Raw genomic sequence first — 21,801 nt, 5'->3', positions numbered from 1 at the left:
AGGCTACGGTGCCTCTCCTCCCAGGGCACACCAGCAGTGTTGCTTTTTTCTTTTCCCGTAATTTATGGGGGGCCCAGGTTGTTCTGCTCTGAATCCCCTCCCAGCCACACCGTGCAGTATCCTGCGGTCCCCCGGGGCTGCCTCAGTGCAGCTGCCCCACTCCTCCGCCCAGCTCAGGCAGCCTGTCCCGTCCCCCAGCTGCCAGCTCGCATCTCGGGCTGGGTGTCGCAGGGACCTTTTGTGCCCGTTTAACTTATTTCTGTCTGTCAAGGGGTGCTCAGCACAGATCTGAGCCTCAGAGGTTCCCCTCCGTCCCACTGGCCTTTCTGTTGGAGAGGGGGAGACCCAGCGAACGAGCGCTATTCCTCTATTGCCTCTCCCTCCCCGTGGGAACGGTCCCGCACTGTTTTGCTTTTTCATCTTTCTTTTTTCCTTTTCTCCTACCAGATTCGTGGTGTCTTTGTCTTTTGAAGAGGGCGATGTTCTGTTGTAGTTCAGCAGGTGCTCCGCTTGGCTTGGTGGGTCCGTGGGTGTGAGTTTTGGTGTATTTGTGGGAGAGGGTGAGCTACTAGCGTCCTTCTATTCCGCCATCTCGGCTCCTTCTTGACAGCCTGTGCTTAAGTACTGCCTGCAGCAGCTTTACCAAAGGTCCTGTGTATATGGTAAAAAGATCTTTACTAGCACAGGAGAATATTTTCAACACATTTTTAAGTGATCAAAGCAGGTTATGAAACAGTGTTTATGATATAAAACAATTTAGTGGGGAAGAAATACATGTGTCTATTTGTATAGAAAGAACAGATAGCACTTCTTATATGCTTAGTATATGCCATGTTCTGTTTAGCATTTTGCATTTCCTCACCAGACTCTATGAGATAGGAGCTGTTATTATCTACATTTTACAGGTAAGAAAAAAATTGAGGTTCAGTGAGATCAGATAATTTGTCCAAACAAATTTTGCCCAGCTAAATGTACTCAAGTTTTCAAGGTGAGATCTGAATGCAGAACATCTAATCTTAGCACCCATACACCCAATGCCGTGAGACAATGTCCACCAAACGTTTACAGTGGTTAGCTTTTGCGTAGCTCTTAGATTGTTAAGTTTTCTGCATTGAACATATATTTATTTTGTACTATAAAAACTTTCTATGTAAGCATGAAGATTATTAAGCAGTTTATCATGGCATTGTCAATACTAGGTACAGTAAAATTCAACCTGTTCTGAAGCTTCTTTCAACCCAGCTTAAAAATTTTAGCATGCTGGCTGAATTTCAGAAACAGAAATCTGAAGCATTTGAAACATTAGCAATCACATTTAAAGAACTGAAGTATTTCATTTTGGAATCTGGCCTCCATTTTTTAGCTGCTTATAGTTAAAGTCCTGTTATAGTGACCCCTCAAGTGTCAGAAGGACGAGGGTTTCTCCCAGGGCTGGCCATGGGCCTTGGTAACAGTGCGCTCTAGCTGAGGACAGCAAAGGCTTGTATGAGCCAGCCTTGTGACACTCTCTCTGCAATAAAAGAGAAAAGCACTTCTTTACGTGGTTTTCAGAGCTATTCTTCCTTGCCAATTCAGTGGAAAGGTAAAACTGCTGGCTGACAGGGAAGGAGAAACTGGATCTGAAACTGTTCTGTCTTCTGTTCAGCGTTACACTTCCATTTCTTGTACCCATTCTCACCTAAGCTAAACCAGGAGTGTTATCACAAGGATACAGAACATCTGAAAACAAGTAGAAAAGGCAAATTACGTGCATACTTTCAACTGCATTCTATTCAAGTTTGACAAAGATGGGCACCTTCTGCCTTTAGAGAAACGTAGTCAGTAATGATAATTGAGAGTGTGGCCAAATGCCAGTTCTTTTTATCTGCTGCCTCATGTCTGGGCAGGGCCCATATCCATGGAACCATTTCTAGCATATTAACTATAAAATATTTGTAGGCAGCTTGATAATTAACCTGATACAGACTTAGCTTTAAAAAAAAAAGTAACTATTCTCCAACTTGCTCACTTGTGTCCTGGTGTCACCCTTCTCTGCTCCTCTGGCTCAACCACCTGTTGCTTTGCCGCATAAACTCACCATCTTGGAAATTTTTTAGGACGTCCTTGTATCTTGCTGCCCTCTCTCAAGTTTTTGATACACTGTCTTTCATAAGATAAACATTTCACAGTATGTTTGACTTAATTCACCTTCATTTAAGAAAGTTTTTTGAACATCTAGATGCCTTAATATAGTATCAAGGATCATGGTTGCCTCAAGAACGCTGAAGTTGCTTCCTGATTATCTTAATCTTACATCAGCCTCTCAAGAATTTACTGTAACCCTTCTTAATCTCATTTGCATTTTCAGATAAGAACATGGAAAATGCCAAAGCGAACTTTACTTTAAAAATCTGTATCTTCTTATCCCAATTCCTGTACTTTGTATTCCCTGCCCCTGCAAAAAAAAAAAGAAAGTTTGTACTCTCTTATATATGTATCATAGCAACCAGAAGGCTCCATATGGTACTTCAGAGCTGTCTCTGACAGGGAAGCAGTGTTTCGTGTCTCTTGTTATATACAAGTAGAATATTTGAAAAGCCTGTGACTACTTCGGAATAATTTAAAATACTATTTTGTCAACCTATTTTTAGTTCATAGTGTTTGACTCTGGAGGAGTGGAGAAAAAAGTAAAAAGTGAAAAAGCTCTGACTGTGTTGTATTTTCATCTTTACTTTTTGGCCCAGCCTGAACAGTTGTGAATGGAAGGTGGGGATAGGGTATCACAGAATTTATTAGGGAAATAACATGATTTCTTTAAAATCCAGAATTTTAACCATAAAATATATATCATATTAAGAATGTTTTCAATCATTTCAATATGATAAGTAAACTAGGGGGAAGTAATGTAATAGATCGGGGGTCTCCAGCTCATAAGCTTGTAGGGAAGTAGACAGGCACTTGATGGTGGGTGCAGCTCTAACAAAGTGGGGAGAGCCTACCCTTGTCAGGAGACAGCCTCTGCTCAGGCCCAGCCACTTCTCATGTGGCAGTTAAGACCTAGTATGCCTCTGATGTTTCAAGAGAAGCGTGAAAGCTGGATTGTTATGTGAGATCTCCCGATCTTTCAGGGTAGGCAACTAATTTTTAAAAATTGTTTTTAAAATGTTAATAAACATACTGTATTCATGGTAGATTAAACAGTAATAGTAGTAGTACTAAAAGGCTCATAATGGAAAAACAACCAAAAAGATGTGTCCTTAATTAGGTTGAATGAGCTATTTTGCAGATTATTACTTTATTTTAAACTGTAAACTGATAAGCGCCAACCTTTTGTAAGAAGATAGTTTGTTTTTAGTCTTCTAAATGATAAATGAAGGCAAATAAAGGTTTTTAACCTTAGGGATATTGCACTGTTTAATAGAATTGTTAATAAGAGGAAATATATCCAAATGTAAATTATTGTAAATCAAGAGAGACCTCAAAACAACCCCATTTGTTTGTTGAAAAGCAGGCTTTATTTAGATAGCATTCTCTGAATTTCCATTATTTAATTTTTAAGGAATTTAAAATCACATGAATATGAATTAGTAATAATAATGTACATGTATGGCTGTATGCACCTGTAGATTTATCTTTAAAATTGGTACAAAAATAGGCAAAAGGTTTTTCTATATGTTTGAAGTTTTTCAAAATAAGAAGTTGGGAAGAAAATAGGCATAAATACTTATTATGTGCCAACTATACTCAAGATCTTGAGGAGGTGACTATGAAGTATAACAGTGTGATGGATGCTACTTCCCCTAAGAGGGGTGTTTTGTAAGTACTACCATGTCTTTATTTTTGCTTGGTAAGAAGATATTTTTAGCTTCTTTTCACAGCATTATAAAATGTAAGAATCATGTCTTTTAGCACATTACATATAATTATCTTATTCTGATAATTTATTCTTTTTTAAAAGAATTTAATGGGAAATGTGACTCCTCTGTGATAAAACATTTCAAAAAAGCCTTTGTTCACTTATCATGGACATACATGTTTGTGTGTGGAAATACATTTATTCTGCCTTCCTAGGAAAGTGTATACACAAAAATATAGCAAAAGAAGTTAAGAGTTTTTCCTTAGGAAAAAAAGTCATTTTTAGTGTATAAAATGAACAGAGAAAACATACCATATCTTACTGGGGAAGCTGATGTGAGGCCGTTTTATGTTGGAGGACAGATTGAATCCTGCAGATCTCTGGCAAAGGCCCTTAAGTAAATCCGTATTGAATCTCCTGTTTCTGGCAGCTGAGAACTTAGAAAGGGCCCTTCCTCTCAGTTACAGTTCAGAGATGAAAGGAGACCTTGGCATAGACACTACCTCCAGTGAAGGGCTTGGCTGAGGCAGCTGTGATAATCCCTGTGCTCAGTTTTTGCTCTGTGCTCACGTGACCAAGAGTGTAATTCAACTCTGACCCCAGAACAAGGAGGCCTCTCTCTTCTTTCAGAGGAGGGCACCTCTCTACCCCTAGGCTGTTAGGAAATGGTACATGGCTACTCCTAGGTTACTTATACGATTACTTCTGGAGTCAACCTTAAAATGATTGAGAATTTTTAGTGACTGTCATTTTAGCTTTTGTAAAAATACCTAACAGATACTCTTGGCTTTATGAAAAGTCATATTCAAAATGTTATTGTATGTTTGTGTTAGTGACCATGTTAGTTTAAATATACAGGTGCTCTTGACTAGGAATTTCCATTAGAGTGATTTGTAAAAATTCTTAATCCTAAGAATGTAAACAATATAATCTGAACAGGACTCTTATTCTGAGGGCTTTTAAGTATTCCTTCTAGCATTTAGTGATGCTATTAGTGTAGGCAGTTTGATTACTTGATTAAGTAATTAAGTAAGCTGGTGACTACTTCAGTGCACCATTTTTCTGATTATAAAAATAAAACACAGGGAGGGTACAGCTCAAGTGGCAGAGCACATGCTTAGCATGCACGAGGTCCTGGGTTCAATCCCCAGCACCTCCTCTAAAAATAAAGAAATAAATAAACCTAATTTATTTATAAAAAATAAATTTAAAAAAATGCTCCTAGCAGAATAAAAGGCCAGGAAGTACAAAGACAACGGTATATTACCATAATTCCATGGCTGATTATTTTTCCTCAGCTATTTAATTATGAAATTTTACAAACATCTAAGTAAAAATTTTAAATAGTAAAACAAACACCGTATACCTTCTTCTGGATATAATATCTGTTGACTTTTGGCATATTTGCTTTATCTGTGTTTAGATTCTTACCCTCTTTTGGCTATGCTATTTGAAAATAATTTGTAGCTATCTTGAGACATTACCTCTGAATTCTGTTCTCTATTTAGCATGCATCTTTTTAGAATAAGGCCAGTTCCCTACATAACCACATATCATTGTCACACCTAAGAAAATTTATAATTCCGTAATATCATATGATATTTACTCTGTATTCAGATGTTCCAAATTATCATGAAATGTCTATTATATCTGTTTCCTCATACATTACAATTGGTGGTATGTCATTTGAGGCTGTATTATAGAACTGTAATCTCAGCCTCTCCACACCCTACTCATGTTGATGCTGACTTATTAAAAGAGTCCAGGATCGTTGTCTTAACGTGTCTCACGTTCTGGGGTTTTGGGTTGTTTTTTCTTTTTGTTGTTTCTTCCTGGTGTCCTTTAATTTATTTCCTTATCTTCTGTATTTCTAGCAGCTTAAGACTGAAACAGTGTTGTCCAGTGGAACTTTCTGAAGTGATGGAAATGTTCTGTATCTGCAGTTTTTCAGTATGGTAGCCATTAGCCATGTATTCCTATTTAAATTAATTAAAATTAAATAAAATTTAAAGTTCGCTTCCTCAGTCACACCGGGCACATTTCAAGTGTTCAATAGTTGCATGTGGGTGGTGACCACCAGATTGAATAGCACGGGTCTAGAAGCTTGATTAGATTTAGGATAAGCATTTTTGATTAAGTTGCTGCATAGGTAATGCTTCCTAGAACTTAATGTCAGGAGGCACATAATGTCAGGTTGTCTTGCCATTAGTGAGAAAATGTTCAGGTAATAACTGACAGATCTCTCCATTGTAGAAGTACATTTCTCCTTATGCAGCAAGTAGTCTATTGGTAAGTAGTCTATTGAACAGTTGCTCCACACTGTATGAATATCATGTCTTCCAACAATCTTTCAACTAATAGTTTTAGCATCTGCTGCTGATCTTTACCAAATCAGATACTACACCAGAGACTGAAGAACAGTGATTTTCTAATTATTTTTAGCTGAAATTCTTCTTTAAAGGAAAGCTCTCTTCCTCCCTGCTTTCTCTTTCTCTCTCTCTCACCGCCACCCCCGTTTTCCCCCTTATTTTAAATAACCCCTCTGTATACATGGATTTTGACTTTTTTTCAGTATATTATAATCAGTTACGGTCTTTATTCTCTTTGCTTTAATTATCCCAAATTTGGCCCTTATGCACCCTTTCAAAGCAGCCTCCTGTGTATTTTTGGCATGACCCTTTTGTTGTTTGAGTACTTCTTGCTCTGTAATGCAATTAGATATTCCACACTCACTTTGAATTTTCCTGTCCCAGACATGGTGTCAGCCATTTCTCCAGAGAGTTCTCTTTCAGTGGAGAACGTTATTTAGAATCAAGGTTAGGGTGCTGGGTGTGTTCACTGCTACTAGGGTGTCATTGCTGCTAGTCCCTTTTAGTAGATAGTAATAGAAAGCATTTTTAAAGAGAAAAATCATGATTTCCATTTTAAATTTAGCGTTACAAATTTTTTCTTAATTTCTTTTATATTTATGTATCTTTTAAGATACTATTTTTAGTAATATTTCTATTGGTTTCTAATAACCATTATTTGCTTTATCATATTATAAATAGTATGAATATTAGTTGCATCATTGATATTATCAGGAGAAATGTTGTAGAGCCTGAGAATGTATTCTAAGCTATTTAATGTGAACCTGTTGGGTTTAGGGAGGGGGACTGGTAGGGACAGAATGGAATAGCCCTTGGTGCTAATTTGGATTATTTAGGAATTGGGCCTGTGTTGGTTTGAATTGGTGGTAAATAACAAGGTAATATTAAAGAGGAAGTAATTGGCACTGGCAAGAGAATATCACTTTTTTCTTTGTGAACCTAGATTATAGTTTGATTTACGTTAGGCACAGTGTACATAATGTACTCCTTCTTTACCCTGTCTGGGGGCCACTTTAAGACATAGAAATCAACAATGTGATTCTATAACCTAACTATAATTCTATAGTTAGAAAACATAACCTAAGACTGGGTAGGGGGGTGTTTCATATTACTTCTGTGTAGATCTTTGGCCTGTAGGTGCCCTTTATTGTGTGTGTCAATGAGGATGTAGGCATTATATGGCAGTCCCTCATATGTACCGTTAACCATCTTCTTCCTCTCTTCATACATTTGCAAATGGTTGCTTAGATCAGAGTGGTTCTCAGCCTTGTCAGACTCACACTTCCCTTCTATAATAAATACATACCTACCCATCTACCTGTCTGTGTATATATATATACACACACATACAGAGAGAGAGAGATGTATATTGGGTTCATCAGCCAATTCTGTTGGCTCTATTTTCAAACACATATATGCAGAATCAAAATACTTCTCACAATCTCTGTCTCTACCACCTTGGTCCAGCCACCATCACCTCGATCCCTCTGCTCCCCCCAACCCACATTCTTACCCCTTTAAATTTATTTTCAACACAACAGGCAAAATGATCCTGTTTAAAAAAAAAAAAAGGAGGTCAGATGATGTCACTCACAAGCCTTCTAAGCTAACACCCTTAGAACGGCCTACGATCTGGCTCCCTCTGGTACCCTATCTCTCACTCCTCTCTCTTGTTCTCACTGTGCTCCTCCCATCATGGTAGCACCCTTTTTGCTCCTCTGACGACAGACTTGCTGTTCCCTCTGCCTAATCACCGTGGTATATACAGTTTTAGACATTGAATCTGGAGGAGAGAGACTCCATCCTGCTGGTTTTTCCTAATGGTTTTTATATAGCAATTGCCTTTTATTGGTGAAGAAATATCATACTATTGACGATAGGAAGTAACACTTTGAAAAAACAGGTATAATGTGTTCGTACTATAACCAGCAGGTCTACACATTTACATCTGTACCAAATGAAATAACCTTTTTTTATGTCTACCTGCCATTCTTGCTCATTTAGAGTTCTGCCATACTAAACAGTTCTGTCCTTTAGATGAGGTGGCACTTGTTCATTTTATTTGGCTTGATTTTTATTTCTCTATACTCCCGTTTGGAGTTAAGGAGTGACTTAAGTGGGTAGTTTAGGATGTTATCTGAACAGCGTGTTTTATCAGTTGAGAGACTTGGTAGGGCTCCATGTCAAACCCTAGGACAGATATGGTTTTGGTTTCAACATAAGCCATAAAAACACTAAAAAGAGCTAAGTTTTTGAGGTGGGTTTTTAGAATGGAGAATGAGGCAGTTAAAGAAAGGAAGAGTATCATTTTCAACCAAGAGCTTTTCTGTGACATGATTTCACTGAGATTTATGAGAACTGAATGACAAGCAACTATTTATGGCTGTATGACCACCAGGTTCTGGGTACAGAACTGAATGAGGACCTTGCTGAGGAGATCTTTAGACAGGAGGTGTGCCTATCTATGTAGAGACTGTGATGTTAAGTGGAATTTATTTTTATAGGGTGATAGAATCACATTGTTGAAAAGGACATCGAGGTTATCTGGTTTAAATCTGCGCTTTCGGCCAAACGGACCTAAGCCTTTACACCATTCAAGCTTTCATTTTTTTCTTTTGAATGTGTATGTTTGAAAGATACTAACTCTTATACATTATCTGAGTAATTTTTTTACGTTTAAATTTTTTCGTTACCTTTAATGCCATCCAATGAGATGACCTCTACACACTTACTAGAATGGCTGAAATTTAAAAATGCATGTCATTCAACAGCAGATTGAGAGTAAGAAGTATAATTGTAGTTTCTTACTGCTTTCAAATAGATTGTTCATCTCTGTTGAGTGAATTAAATATATGCAATATTAAATGTTTCAGAAAGAGCAAGATCACCTTTACAGCTATACTTGGCAAATTGAAATTTTTTTGTCATTTCAAACTGAGATTGCCAGTTCTGCCCTTAAAACAAAAGCTCGATTATTGTGAAGAAAATTGAGGGGATCGATCAGGTAAAGAACACCAGAATCACTTAAAATTGCTAGACCAGCTTTTCTTAAGCTTTTGTTGCCTTCCCCTCTCCTTTTTAAAGCTGATCCTTCACACTGATTTTTCAGATTCTCAGGTAGTCTAGAGTGAAGATGTAATACCCCTTCAGTAATTGCAAATTCAAAAAATAATTTAAGGTTCCATTTATATAAGCTTTTGGGAGGTGCTAGTGTAAATGGTATTGTGTTTTTAATTTCAAATTCCTCTTGTTTATTGCTGATACGTAGGAAAGCCGTTGACTTTCGTACATTAACCTTGCATCCTGCAACCTTGCTGTAATCCCTCCTTAGTTCCCCAAGGGTTTTGTTTTATTTTGTTTTGTTTTGCCAGTTTTTTCCAATTTTTTCCAATCATGTCATCTGTAAACAGATTTTTATTTCTTCCTTCCCAGTCTTTTCCTTTTGTTGTCTTATTTCATTAGCTAGTACTTCCAATAAAATGTTGAAGAGGAATGGTGAGAGGGGACATCCTTGCCTTCTTCCTGATCTTAGTGGGAAAGCTAGTTTCTCACCATTCATTATGATGTTAACTGTAGACTTTTTAAAAGATGTTCTTTATCAAGTTGAGAACTTTCCCCTCTATTCCTATTTTACTAAGAGTTTTTATCATGAATAGGTGGGGTTTTTTTTCACATCGTTTTTCTGCATCCTATTGATTTGATCATGTGATTTTCCTTCCTTAGCCTATTAGTTTGATGGATTGTATTAATTGACTTTCATATGGAACCAGTCTTGCATACATGGGATAAATGCCATGTGGTCATGATGTAAGATTTTTTTCTGTACATTGTTGGATTCAACTTGCTGATATTTAGTTGAGGGTTTTTGCATCTGTGTTCATGAGAGATACTGCATGTAGTTTTCTTGTAATGTCTTTGTCTGGTTTTGATATTAGGGTAATGATGGCCTCATAGAATGACTTTGAAAGTATTTCCTCTGCTTCTGTCTTCTGGAAGAGATTGTAGAGAATTGGTATAATCTCTTCTTTAAATGTTTGGTAGAATTCACCAGTACCTATCTGGGCCTGGTGCTTTCTATTTGGAAGGCTATTAATTATTGATTGCATTTCTTTAATAGACAGAGGCCTATTTAGATTATCTGTTGTGTGAGTTTTGGCAGATTGTATCTTTGAAGGAATTGGTCTGTTTCATCTAGATTATTGAATTTGTGGATGTAGTATTCTTTGGTTTATACAATTCCTTTATTATCCTTTTGGTGTCCATTGAATTTGTGATGTAGTCAGTTTACAATGTTGTGTCAATTTCTGGTGTATCTTTAATTTCTGACATTAGTAATTTGTGTCTTTCTTTTTTCCTTGGTTAGCCTGGTTAGAAACTTGTTGATTGTATTGATCCTTCCAAAGAATCAGCTTTTGGTTTTCCTGTTTTTTCTCTATTGAGCTTCTGTTTTGAAATTCATTGATTTCTGCTCTAATTTTATTGCTTATTTTCTTTCCCTTTCTTTGAATTTAATTTACTCTTCCTTTTCTAATTTACTAAAGTGAAAGCTTAGATGATTGGTTTTAGATCTTTTTTCTTATGTAATGTGTGCATTCAGTGCTCTGAATTTCCCTGCTCTTACTGTGTCCCATAAATTTTGGTAAGTTGTTTGTTCATTTAATTCAAAGTATTTTAAATTTCCCTTGAGATTTCTTCTTTGACCTATGTGTTACTTAGAATTATGTTGTTTAATCTTCAAGTATTTTGGAATTGCCAGCTATTTTTCATGTCACTGATTGCTCATATAAGCCCATTGTGTTCTGAGAACATATATTTTGTGATTTCTATACTTTTAAATTTGTTAAGATGTAATTTATGGCCCATAATGTTGTCTATCTTGGTGACTATACTGTGTGAATTTGAGAAGAATGTGTATTCTTCTGTTACTGGATTATGTAATCTGTAGATGTCTGATCCATCTGATGGCTTCTCTGCCTGCTGGATCTGTCCAATTCTGATAGAGGGGTGTTTCAGTCTACAACTAATGACATTGGATTCATATACTTCTTGCAGTTCTGTCAGTTTTTACTTCACATTTTGATGCTCTATTGTTAGATGCATATACTTTAAGGCTTGTTACACATACACTTTAAGGATTGTTATGCCTTCTTCTTGGAGAATTGAACACTTTATCATTATGTAACGCTGTTAACGTCGCATTATGTAAATACTCTTTATCTCTGATAATTTTCCTTGCTCTGAAATTTGCTCTCTCTGAAGTTAATATTGCTACTCATGTTTTCTTTTTATTTGTATTAGTATGTTATATCTTTCTCCATCCCTTTTCTTTTAATCTACATGTGGTTTTAAATTTGATTTTTTTGTAGACAACATATTATTTTTTGATCCACTCTGATAACCTGTCTTTTAATTGATATGCTTATTAGATCATTGATGTTTAAATTGATTATTGATATAGTTGAATTAATAGCTACCATGTTTGATACTGTTACCTATTTTTTGCCCTTGTTTTGTTCACCCTCCCTTTTTGTCTTCTACCCTTTTTTACCCTTCTCAGACTTTGGTTTGTCTAAGAAAGTCTTTTTCTCCTTCACTTTAAAGGACATCTAGGTTAGTGGTTTTCTCTTTTTAACAAGTTAAGTATTTCACTCCACCACTCTCTTCTTGTTTGCATGGTTTCTGAGGAGAAGTTGGATATAATTCTTAACTTGATTCCTCTATAGGTAAGCTGTTTTTTTCCCTCCTTTAGCTTCTTTCAAAATTTTTTCTTTAACTTTGATTTTTTTTTGCAATTTGAATATGTCTAGCTAGGTGTAACTTTTTGTGCATTTATCCTGGTAGAGCTTCCTAGATCTATTGTTTTTGTGTCTGACATTAATTTGGTGAAATTCTCAGACATTATTGCTTCAAATATTGTTTCTATTCCTTTGTCTGTCTTATTCTGGTTTTCCCATTATACAGCATTACGCCTTTTATAGTTATCTCACAGTTCTTGGATATTCTGTTCTGTGTAGGTTTCTTCCCCTAATATTTTTTTGTTTGCATTTCAGTTTTGAAAGTTTCTATTGACATATCCTCAGGTTCGAGGTTTCTTTTCTTTGTCTGATCTACTAGTGAGCCTGTCAGTGGTATTCTTCTTTTCTGTTAACAGTGTGTTTGATCTATAGCATTACTTTTTTATTCATTTTTAGAATTTCTGTGTCTCTGCTTATATTACCCACTGGTTTTTACTTTTCCCATTAGAATCCTTAGCATATTAATCATGGTTGTTTTTTCATGGTCTGATAACTTCAACGTCCCTACCATATCTGAGCCTGGCTCTGATGCTTTTCTGTGTCTTCAAAATGTGTGTTTTCTTCTTTGTAAGACTGTAATTTTTTTGTTGAAAGCTAAACATGATATACTGGATAATAAGGACTTCTGGTAAATACACCTTTAGTAATATGGTGGTAAGGTGTGCATTCTGTAGTCTGATGATTAGGTCTCAGTCTTTTTTAGTGAGCCTATCCCCCTGGCCTGTGAACTTCACAAGTGCTTCTCAGTATTTCCAGCTCCTTCCCACTGACTCCCACTTAATGTGGAACAGGATGGCTGTGGGGCTGGAATTGGGTATTTCCCTTCCCCCAGGTTGGCTAGACTCAGACAAAACTCTAATAGGTTAGGCTCTTATAAAATAGTTGGCTATTAGAAGGCAGGGCTTGTTAAGGATAGAATGTTCTGGAGTATTTCTAAATGAATATTTTTCACCTCTCCAGAAGCAGGAGGGGATTTTTCTCCAGTATTCACTGTGAAAACCTGGGTAGAGCTCCTGGAGGTAAAATACACAAAAGTGTGGTGGTCCCCCCCCCCCCCCCAAAGTTTTTAACTCTCAGAAATTCCAATGATTCATCAGTTACAGTTTAGGTTTCTTTTCCCACCTCATCCCACACCCCCCAACTCCCTTCCCTTGGTGGTTTCTGCTCTGGTAAGTTGTGATTCTCTGATCTGGCTAACTGTCTTTCCAATTTAGAGGGCAGTGGTTTGCCCTGTGACTTCACTTTTCTGATGAATCTAAGAAGAGTTGTTATTTTTTCAGTTTGTTCAGCTTTTCATTCATTGTTATGACAGAGTGGGAACTTCTAAGCTCCTTACATGCTGGACCAGAAACTAGAATCTCTTTTACTTTAAATAACACATTTGAACAAGTATTTATTTTTTCCAGCCAAACAAAACAATCTACTTACACACACCCCTACCCCAATCTAAAATATAGAAACGAGTATCTTCTTACTGCCCAACTCTCATTTTGTTTCAGTTTGTATCTTTAGGTGTAGGTTATCATTATGATTAAGATACTGTTCTTAAAGATACAAAAAGTTGTCATTTGTTATATTGACAACAGCCATATTTAAGGCCAATAATTTTATTGCTTTCATTAATCTCAGCTATTCCCCCCCCAATGTATTCCTGTTTCTTGTGTGCTTTTTTTTCTCATTCATTATTGGTTGACTATAATAGAGTGGATAATTATTTATAAGAAAAGTACAGAGAATCATTACATGTTTTAAAAAATGTTTTTCTTCACACATGAATGATTTACATAAGACCCCTTGAACAGTTCTTTTCTTCAGAACTCTTAACTTCAGGCATTCCTTAAGTAATTCCCTAAGGAAAAATACACAGTAGGTAATATCTTATTTCTTGCCTCACACTTTCATTCTCACTGAAGTTTTTGCTAAATAGAATTTTTTATTGAAAATCATTTTCCCTTAAAATTAAGAGTATTATTGTCAATGTTGTTGTAGTTAGTAAGTCTCATACTGGCTTAGTTCTCATTCCTCTGGAGATAACCTATTTTCTATCCCTTTATCCCTGGGGTTTTGAAACTTCTCAGTGGTTTGTCTGTAATTTCTGTTGATTAGATATTAGGCCCTCTAGATTGAGCCTTTATTCTTATTCTTTCCTGGTCATATTTTTCATCTCTTTGTTTTCTATATTTTGGGAAGTTTCATTGACTTCTAACCCTTCTAATCAGTGTTTTATTTCAACAATCATACTTTCAAGGTCTAAGACACCATTTTTATTGTTGTTTGCTTTTACTACATTTCACTCTTCTTTAGGATGCCATAGCTTCTGGAATTTCTTTAAAGAATAATTTCCCCAAGTTTTCTTCTGTTTCCTTGAATTTTCCTTTTAATCAGAGCCAGTTTTCATTTGCCTATTTTGATCTTTCCTTGGATGTTAGAGTCAGGCAGCAGTAGCACTGAGTGGGAGCTCTGTGTAAATGGGTGGGTGTATAGAGTGACTGGGAGGAAGTGGAGCAGTTGTGCTAGGGGCTTTCTAAAAGAGTGTCACAATAGGAGAACTTTATTCTGGGAGTGCTGATAGATGTATAAGCTACAGTAGTTCCTCCCAGTTTTTCTGTTTTTCTGCTTTCTTTAGAGCCCTCAGAGTTGTCTGGGTGATAGGTGACTGGGCCCAGACCATTCTCCGTGTTGGGGCGTAGTTGTTTAGTATTTAGACCTGTGCCTTTCAGGACCCCGTCTCACTTCCACTCTGTGTTCCTGCCATATTCTGTCCTGGAACCTCTCCAGAACCTGGAAGCTGAGCTGGCTTCTCTTGCCTTTCTTCATCTTTCAACCCTCATTCATCACTTTGCATCTTCTTGGAATTTTTTTTGAAATCTCCTTCCTCCAATAGTTCCTTTCCAATCTTATTGCTCTACTTTCAATTTAATAAGGTCTTAGGAAAAAGAAGATGTAATATGCTTAGTCAGTCTACCACTATAGGCATACCCCAGAGCTACTGTGGGTTCAGTTCCAGACCATACAATAAAGCAGATACCACAATAGAGCAAGTCACACAAATTTTTTGGTTTTCCAGGTCATGTAAAAGTTTACACTATACTGTAGTCTGTTAATTGTGCAGTGGCATTGTGTCTAAAAAAACAATATACATTAATGTTAAAATACTTTATTGCTAAAAGATGCTGAACCTTCAGCAAGTTGTAGAAGTATCATCGAAGATCACCATGACAAATATAATAATAATGGGAAAGTTTGAAATATTTCAAGAAATTACCAAAGTGTGACACAGAAACACAAAGAGCAAATGCTGTGGGAAAAATGGCACTGATACACTTGCTCAATGCAGATTTGCAACAAAATCTTCAATTTGTAAAGAGAATGCAATATCTGCAAAGTGTGATAAAACAATATACCAGTACATTAAAATTTTTTTTTAATTTTTAGAATCAGATCTCCTCCCTTTTCCTTTGACTCTGCAGTAATACTATAAATGTTTTTATTTCTTCAGGCTAATCATCTAAGATACTAAACAGAAATATCTTACTTTCAATAGATATATCTCCCCTCAAAAAGATTACCAGTGGGTCACAGTTTTGTAAATTCAATCATCTTTATTTATGATTTATCTTAAACATTAGTAACTTTTTTTAAAAAATCACACTTCAGTCAAGGAATTGATATTTTATTTATTATTTATTGTTTATTATTCATTTTAAACTTGCTAGGAGAACCTAATTTAAAGGTTAGCTATTTTTCTGCAAATAACTACTCCTTAATTATCTTTCATCCATTGTTTTTAAAAATTGGAATAAAAAGATACCTTTTTACTCAATTTATCTGTCTACATTATCACACATAACTGAATGCTACCCACTGATGAATAGTTAATTCAGTGGTTTAGTGTAGAGATTAGAATCTGCACAGTTAGAGAATATAGTACTGCATTTGAGCTAGTTTGTGTTGAAACCCTGAATAGAGACTGAATTACTGGGATAGGAGCCAGTTGCCTTCTGCTAAATGAATTGAGTCCAGATGACTCTTCCAAAACAGTTGTATTTGCTTTCGCATCCAGCTCCACATTCCAGGAAAGGAGTTTTAGTCATTAGGAAGTATATTCTGTTGACTCCAGTACAATTCACAATGGCTTCAGCAAATACTAAATGCAGTCCTTGCCTCTGGAGACTCCTCAGTATTTAAACTACCAACAGTCAGTGGCCCTGGTTAGGTTTAATTTATCTGGCTGAGGTGCCACTTAACAGTTTCCTCTTAATTCACTGAGTTTACAAATGCAAACTGCCTAGTGTAGAGCTCACTACACAGGAAGTAAATTTAAGGATTCTCATTCTAACTCATCTTGAAGGGACTCCATGTGGCTCAATATAAAGCTAAGTTTCCAGGTTAAATCACAGTAAATGTAACTTGATTACACTTAGTTACACTTAGTAATTAATAGACACATACTTGGGTTAAAAAGGAAATAAAACGCCATTTGTTGTCTTCAAACACAGCACTACTGAATGATTAAAACTGGAGGGCTGGAAAAAGATGTATCAGGCAAATACTAACCAAAAGAAAACTGAGATAGTAATTGTAATATCAGGCAAGATAGAATTTAGGTGAAAAACATCAAAGGGATAAGAGGGACATTTAACATTGATAAAAGGAACAATCTAAGACAGTATAGCAGTCATGAACTTGTGTGCACCTAGCACACTCTTCATCTACATAAAGCAAAAAAAGCTGGGGAAAAGCTGACAAATCTACAGCTATATTGAAGACTTTAAAACATCTTATTTAGAAATTGATAGAAAAAGCGACAGAAAAGGATTAACACAATTAACAAGTTTGATCACATAGCTAAATTGAAGGATAACTTTGCATCCAACAAAGAATATATAAAATTTTCAAGCACACATGAAAGAATTATAAAAAGTACCCCTATATGAAGCCATAAAGGAGGTATTAAAAATCCCAGAGCATCATTAGAAACCAACAATAGGGCCAGCTTTACACAGAGAGAGACATGCTTGGAAACAGAAAAAAATGATCTAAGTAATCCTTGAATTAAAGCACAAATCACAATAAAAAACAGTAAGCAAATAGAGCTGAACAATTATGAAAACACTCCATATCATGACTTACAGGATGCAACCATTCACTTCTTTGAGCCCTAGATGATTTTATTAGAAAGCAGGTAGACGTGGACTTAACACTGGCTTCTCATCTACTTCCATCTGTCTTCACTGTGATTCTTTCCTTCTATAATTGGTAAATCTGGTGGCTACAGAAAGTTATGTATATAGAAGACTATATATTTTTGTTCATGGGTTTCCTCATATAGACACTTGCATTAGAGTTGCTCCCCTGAGTTCCTTTTGGGCCTAGGCTTATTGCTTTAATAGAGAAAGGTTTTATACTACAGCTCCCTTGAATGTTCAGAATTTTTGTTTTGGGATGTACAGTCTTCCTCAAAAAGCTGCCCTTTAAATCGAAGTATCAGGAAGCTTTCAGATACCGCTAGCAGCACACCTGACAAAGTGGCTTTAACAGCACTGGTTCTTTTTCTCACATAGGAAGTCAGAGATTGGCTGTTACCCTGTTGCTTCAGCAGCTCAGCAGTCAGGACTTTGGTTCAGCTTCTCACTGATTCTCTTGGCCTTCCCCTGACAATCACAAGATGACTGTAGCAGCTCCAAGTTTCAGGTCCCCACCTGACAAGCAAGGAGGTATAGGGTTTCTTTTTGTACAGCTCTTCTTAATCATGGTGGGAAATCTTTCCGGAAGCCTCAGAGAGACATCCTCTCAGCCATTGACCCAGAATTGGGTTTTACTGGTAGCAAGGAGGAAGGGAGAATGCTTGTGAGCTAGATAGCTATCATTGTCTGCCAGTGTCCACCCTAGAGTGAAAAACAAGTTTCAGAAGGTGATGATCCACTTTGTGCCCGTCCAAACTAAGCAACAAAGCTAGGGTTCTTTGTGGTGGGAGGTCATTTTAGGGGCAGTCTCAAAGGCCCATCACATCAGTGCCTCTGCCTGGGCCTCAGGTATGCACCCTGGGAGACTGCTAGAGAGAAAGAGGGGACACAGGAGTCTCCCTGGTCAGTCCACCCTTTCCAGATAAATACTTCCAATCTCAGTAAACACCCCAAAAGGAAAAGAGACATTTGTGTTTTTTCCTTTTTAAAAAGTAGGCAATTGCTTAGATAATTTTTGTTAACTAGACCTCAAGTGTTAGAATTGCTGTTGTATACTTTGAAGTTCAAGAAAGCACTTACCTACATATGGTTGAATAACGAAGGGCAGTAGATATTCTATTTGGAATTCTTACTACCAGCTAAGATGGGCTTTTAAATAAAGACCCCTCTGGATTAGAGACCTTTGACGTATAGATTGAAATCATAACTGCTTTCATAGGATTTTGAGAAAAACAAGTCTATAGCAGCACCCTGACTGGACCAAACTGACATGTACCCTGCCCGAATCAAATCTTATCCCCAAACGTCTGAGCCAGATGTCTGTCTGTCAAATGTGACCCTGACACCTACCCTGACCTGTGTGCAAGAATCATGTGAGAGATAAAAATATCTCTCTCCAGTTGCTTGTGGCAGCATTTGAGAGCTTGGAGGTGAAAGTTGGACTGTGAAAGGTTGGGGAAAAGTTAAATAGTTACAATGAACTCTGTCTTGGAGGATCTTTGCCTGTGAGGAATCTTTCTCTTATCACTATGACTTTAAAGAACTGAAATTCTTTCTTACTAAAGAGGAGCCTCCTCCTAAGAAAAATGCTAAAGCCCAGTTTTAAATCCTGATAAATACAGGAATATTTCTTTACTTTTTATCATAATCAATCATTGGTAGGATCACCTTAGATAGAATTTCCCAAGTAGATCCTCCAAGTATTAAAATAAAATTTGAAGGAAAATTAAGGAATAGATAAAGCTATTACTGATTGGAAGTGATTAATTAGATTAATAGAAGTGAAAATAAGTGCCACTAAATTTCACTGTACAGATGGCAGCATTATTTGATTTACACTAAACTATAAAAATGCATCTATTTCATTAAGAAAAATGCTTTTATGTTTTTCCTAACTGCCTCTGACATAGAGTAAATCATGTATGTTAGTGTTGAATACAGAAGTTACTAAAACTAAAAGTTTTAAGTAAGTTATATTGTGTTGCCATAATATTATTAAGTTGATTTGTGCCCTTAAAATGTGGAGATTGTTTCCTTTTCTGCACTTTTGGTTTAGGGAGAAAAAAATATTGGACAGTGACTGCTAAGGAGAACTCTTTATCCACTTAGCAGAAGAGAAGTATGAATGATGTCTTCTGTGAACCTCTATGAATCTTTCCTTGTGCTGCCCCTGACCTCTCCCAACACCCCCACCCCTGGCCTCCTGCTTTCGAAGCCTGATAGCTCTACTCCCAGACTCTGTCAGTGGAGGCCTGTGGCAGAAGCACAGGTGACACATCTCAGGAGCTAATCTGAGCATGTTTGGGCTGCCTAGGATCAGAGTATGGAGTTGACTTTCCAGATGAGGATAGCCTGCCAGCTCAACCCACTTGTTTAGGCAACTTCATTGATTAATTCATGAAATACAGTCTAGCTAGTCTTAGGTGGCTGTGAAGTGCAATTATTTCTAAAAATGTAAAAAAGCAATTTAAATAAGAAAAGGTATTTTCCTTTCAGGTAGACCAAAAGCCACGCGGGGAAAAGAATGGGGAAAGAAACAGGCATGTTGGTGAGAGAAAGTAAAAGAATTCCTTAACATTCAGAGATGAGCTGTGGAGGTCAAGAAAGTAAAGTGATTGAGTTAAGGGGGAGAGTGGTCAGACTGGTGAGGAACTGTGCTGAGTTTCTTTGGCAAGCTGGTTTTATGGGGTGAAAAAAATGAATGGACATAATATTCATTGGGGAGGGGGTGGTTTGGGATTGTATGTCCTGATTTTCATGCCAGCTCCACCTTCCCAAGGGGAGGAGGAATTTTTGTCCTTATTTAGTCTTGATCGGAAGTGTCATGGTGTTGGTGCATGATGCATATTTCTTACCTGCAAGGCTAATTTTATTGTAATGAGGGCATAATGAGCAAAATGTGAGAGATTCCTGCCTTATCCCACCTTTCTTTGTCTGCCTCCAGGACAGTTGTCAACCCAAAATGTGTGGTTTCTTATCAGCCTGGAGGTTCCTGCTTTTCTTTGCCTGCTCAAGGACACCCCACCACCACTACCCCCACCATTGTTCACAAGATATATGGTTTCCTACCATTTGGCCGGTGCCCCCTTTTCTTTGCCCATGTGTAGCTATCTGTCTGCTCTAACAGTTAAAATAGAAGATCTGAGAAACTTTAGATTAGAAAAAGTTAAAACACACAGAAGCTTAAATCTCTTACTCTTTTGTAAAAATGAAGACTTATATGCCACTTGCTCTTTCATTTGAGTTATGCTATATTGTTTTGCGTTTATCCAGAGAAGCATAATACATGGAGAATATAAATTATTTTACTTAAGATATGTCTATATATTCCTATATAGACCTAGGTAGAAAATCAAAGGAATATGTAGTTTTCAGAATATAAAATAATATATACTTTCAAATAATCTTACCATTAAAAAAAAGAATTCCTTGATGGATAGTTAGCAAAAAATTTCAAAATATAGCTCATCCAAGAATCTAGACCTTTAAATTGGCTTTTATTGTTTCTATTCTTAAATATCTCTAAAGAACTTTTGGAGTACTTATTTAAAATTTTTGTTCATTCTGTACAGACTTACTGAGTACCTGCTATCTTTGGAAAGTATATTTGCCTTAATTTTTAATTTATTATATAAAATAACATGGCAGTAGTAACAGGAAAAAAGTTACCACAGTCCCAGGTATTTCCAGGGAAATCCTTCCCTTATCTCTCACCCCTTCTGCTCCTAGCAGAGATAGATAAAACAGTCAAAAGCTAAAAAAAGACATAACCTGACTCAGAAGCAAGGTGGATGCCTCCATAGATCAGAAATAGAGCAGAATTACAGAACAGGATGGGAAAATTGCAGCCTGTGTGTCCTTGGGTGGCTGATGGTTGGAGCCCTTGGATTAAGGGGGAGGCCAAGTGCTCAATGGAAAAGACACCAACAGCTGAGACTTTTAGAAAGACATGGGTCTAGGTCGGGAAAAGACATAGATGCGGTGGACAGTAAAGGATGGGGCCAAGGCATCTTCTGATTCCAGGGCCCATCTGCAGTATTCCCTATATTACCTTGGGACAGGAACCCTGAATTATGGCTTTAAGACCTGGCTCTAGCAAACATGGTAATGGCAGCATCACAAGTAAGCTCTTCACCAATTGGAATGTGAATTTACTTTAGGTGAAATGAATTTTATAGCATGGTCTGACAGATAACTTAAATATCTTCAGGATGTTCAAAAAGTAAACAGAGGAATAATTTCTATTTTTTTATTCTTATTTTTTATTGAAGTGTAGTTTATTTACAGTGTTAGAATAGCTTCATTTTTAAAAGAACAAAAAACCATGGAAACAAAGATGTACATAATGGAAACAGATGGATATGTAAAGAACAAATAAAAATGAGCAATATCAGATAAATAATGGACTAGAAATAGATAACTCTAGCCTGGATATGGTTGAAAAGAAAATTAGTAAATTGGAATAGAGTGAAAATTTCACCTGTAATGCACCAGAAAGACACAGATCTTAAAAAAAAAAAAAAAAAAAAAAATTACCAAAGGGCTAATGGGAGATACAGACTATATACTACAAAGACCTAACCACTGTAAAAAGTTGCCCCCTCCCCATCATTCTC

At 36.7% G+C, this 21,801-nt stretch overlaps 1 protein-coding gene across 1 annotated transcript in view; it reads left to right on the top strand.

Annotated features, from left to right (window-relative positions):
* The window catches only part of NUDT3 (nudix hydrolase 3), an 89,250-nt gene that overhangs the window by 54,127 nt on the left and 13,322 nt on the right, over positions 1-21,801 (top strand). The window lies entirely within an intron of this gene.

This window comes from Camelus bactrianus, chromosome 20 (genome assembly GCF_048773025.1).
Source record: "Camelus bactrianus isolate YW-2024 breed Bactrian camel chromosome 20, ASM4877302v1, whole genome shotgun sequence".
Classification (NCBI taxonomy): domain Eukaryota; kingdom Metazoa; phylum Chordata; class Mammalia; order Artiodactyla; family Camelidae; genus Camelus; species Camelus bactrianus.
This window is presented reverse-complemented; position numbering and strand designations above follow the sequence as displayed.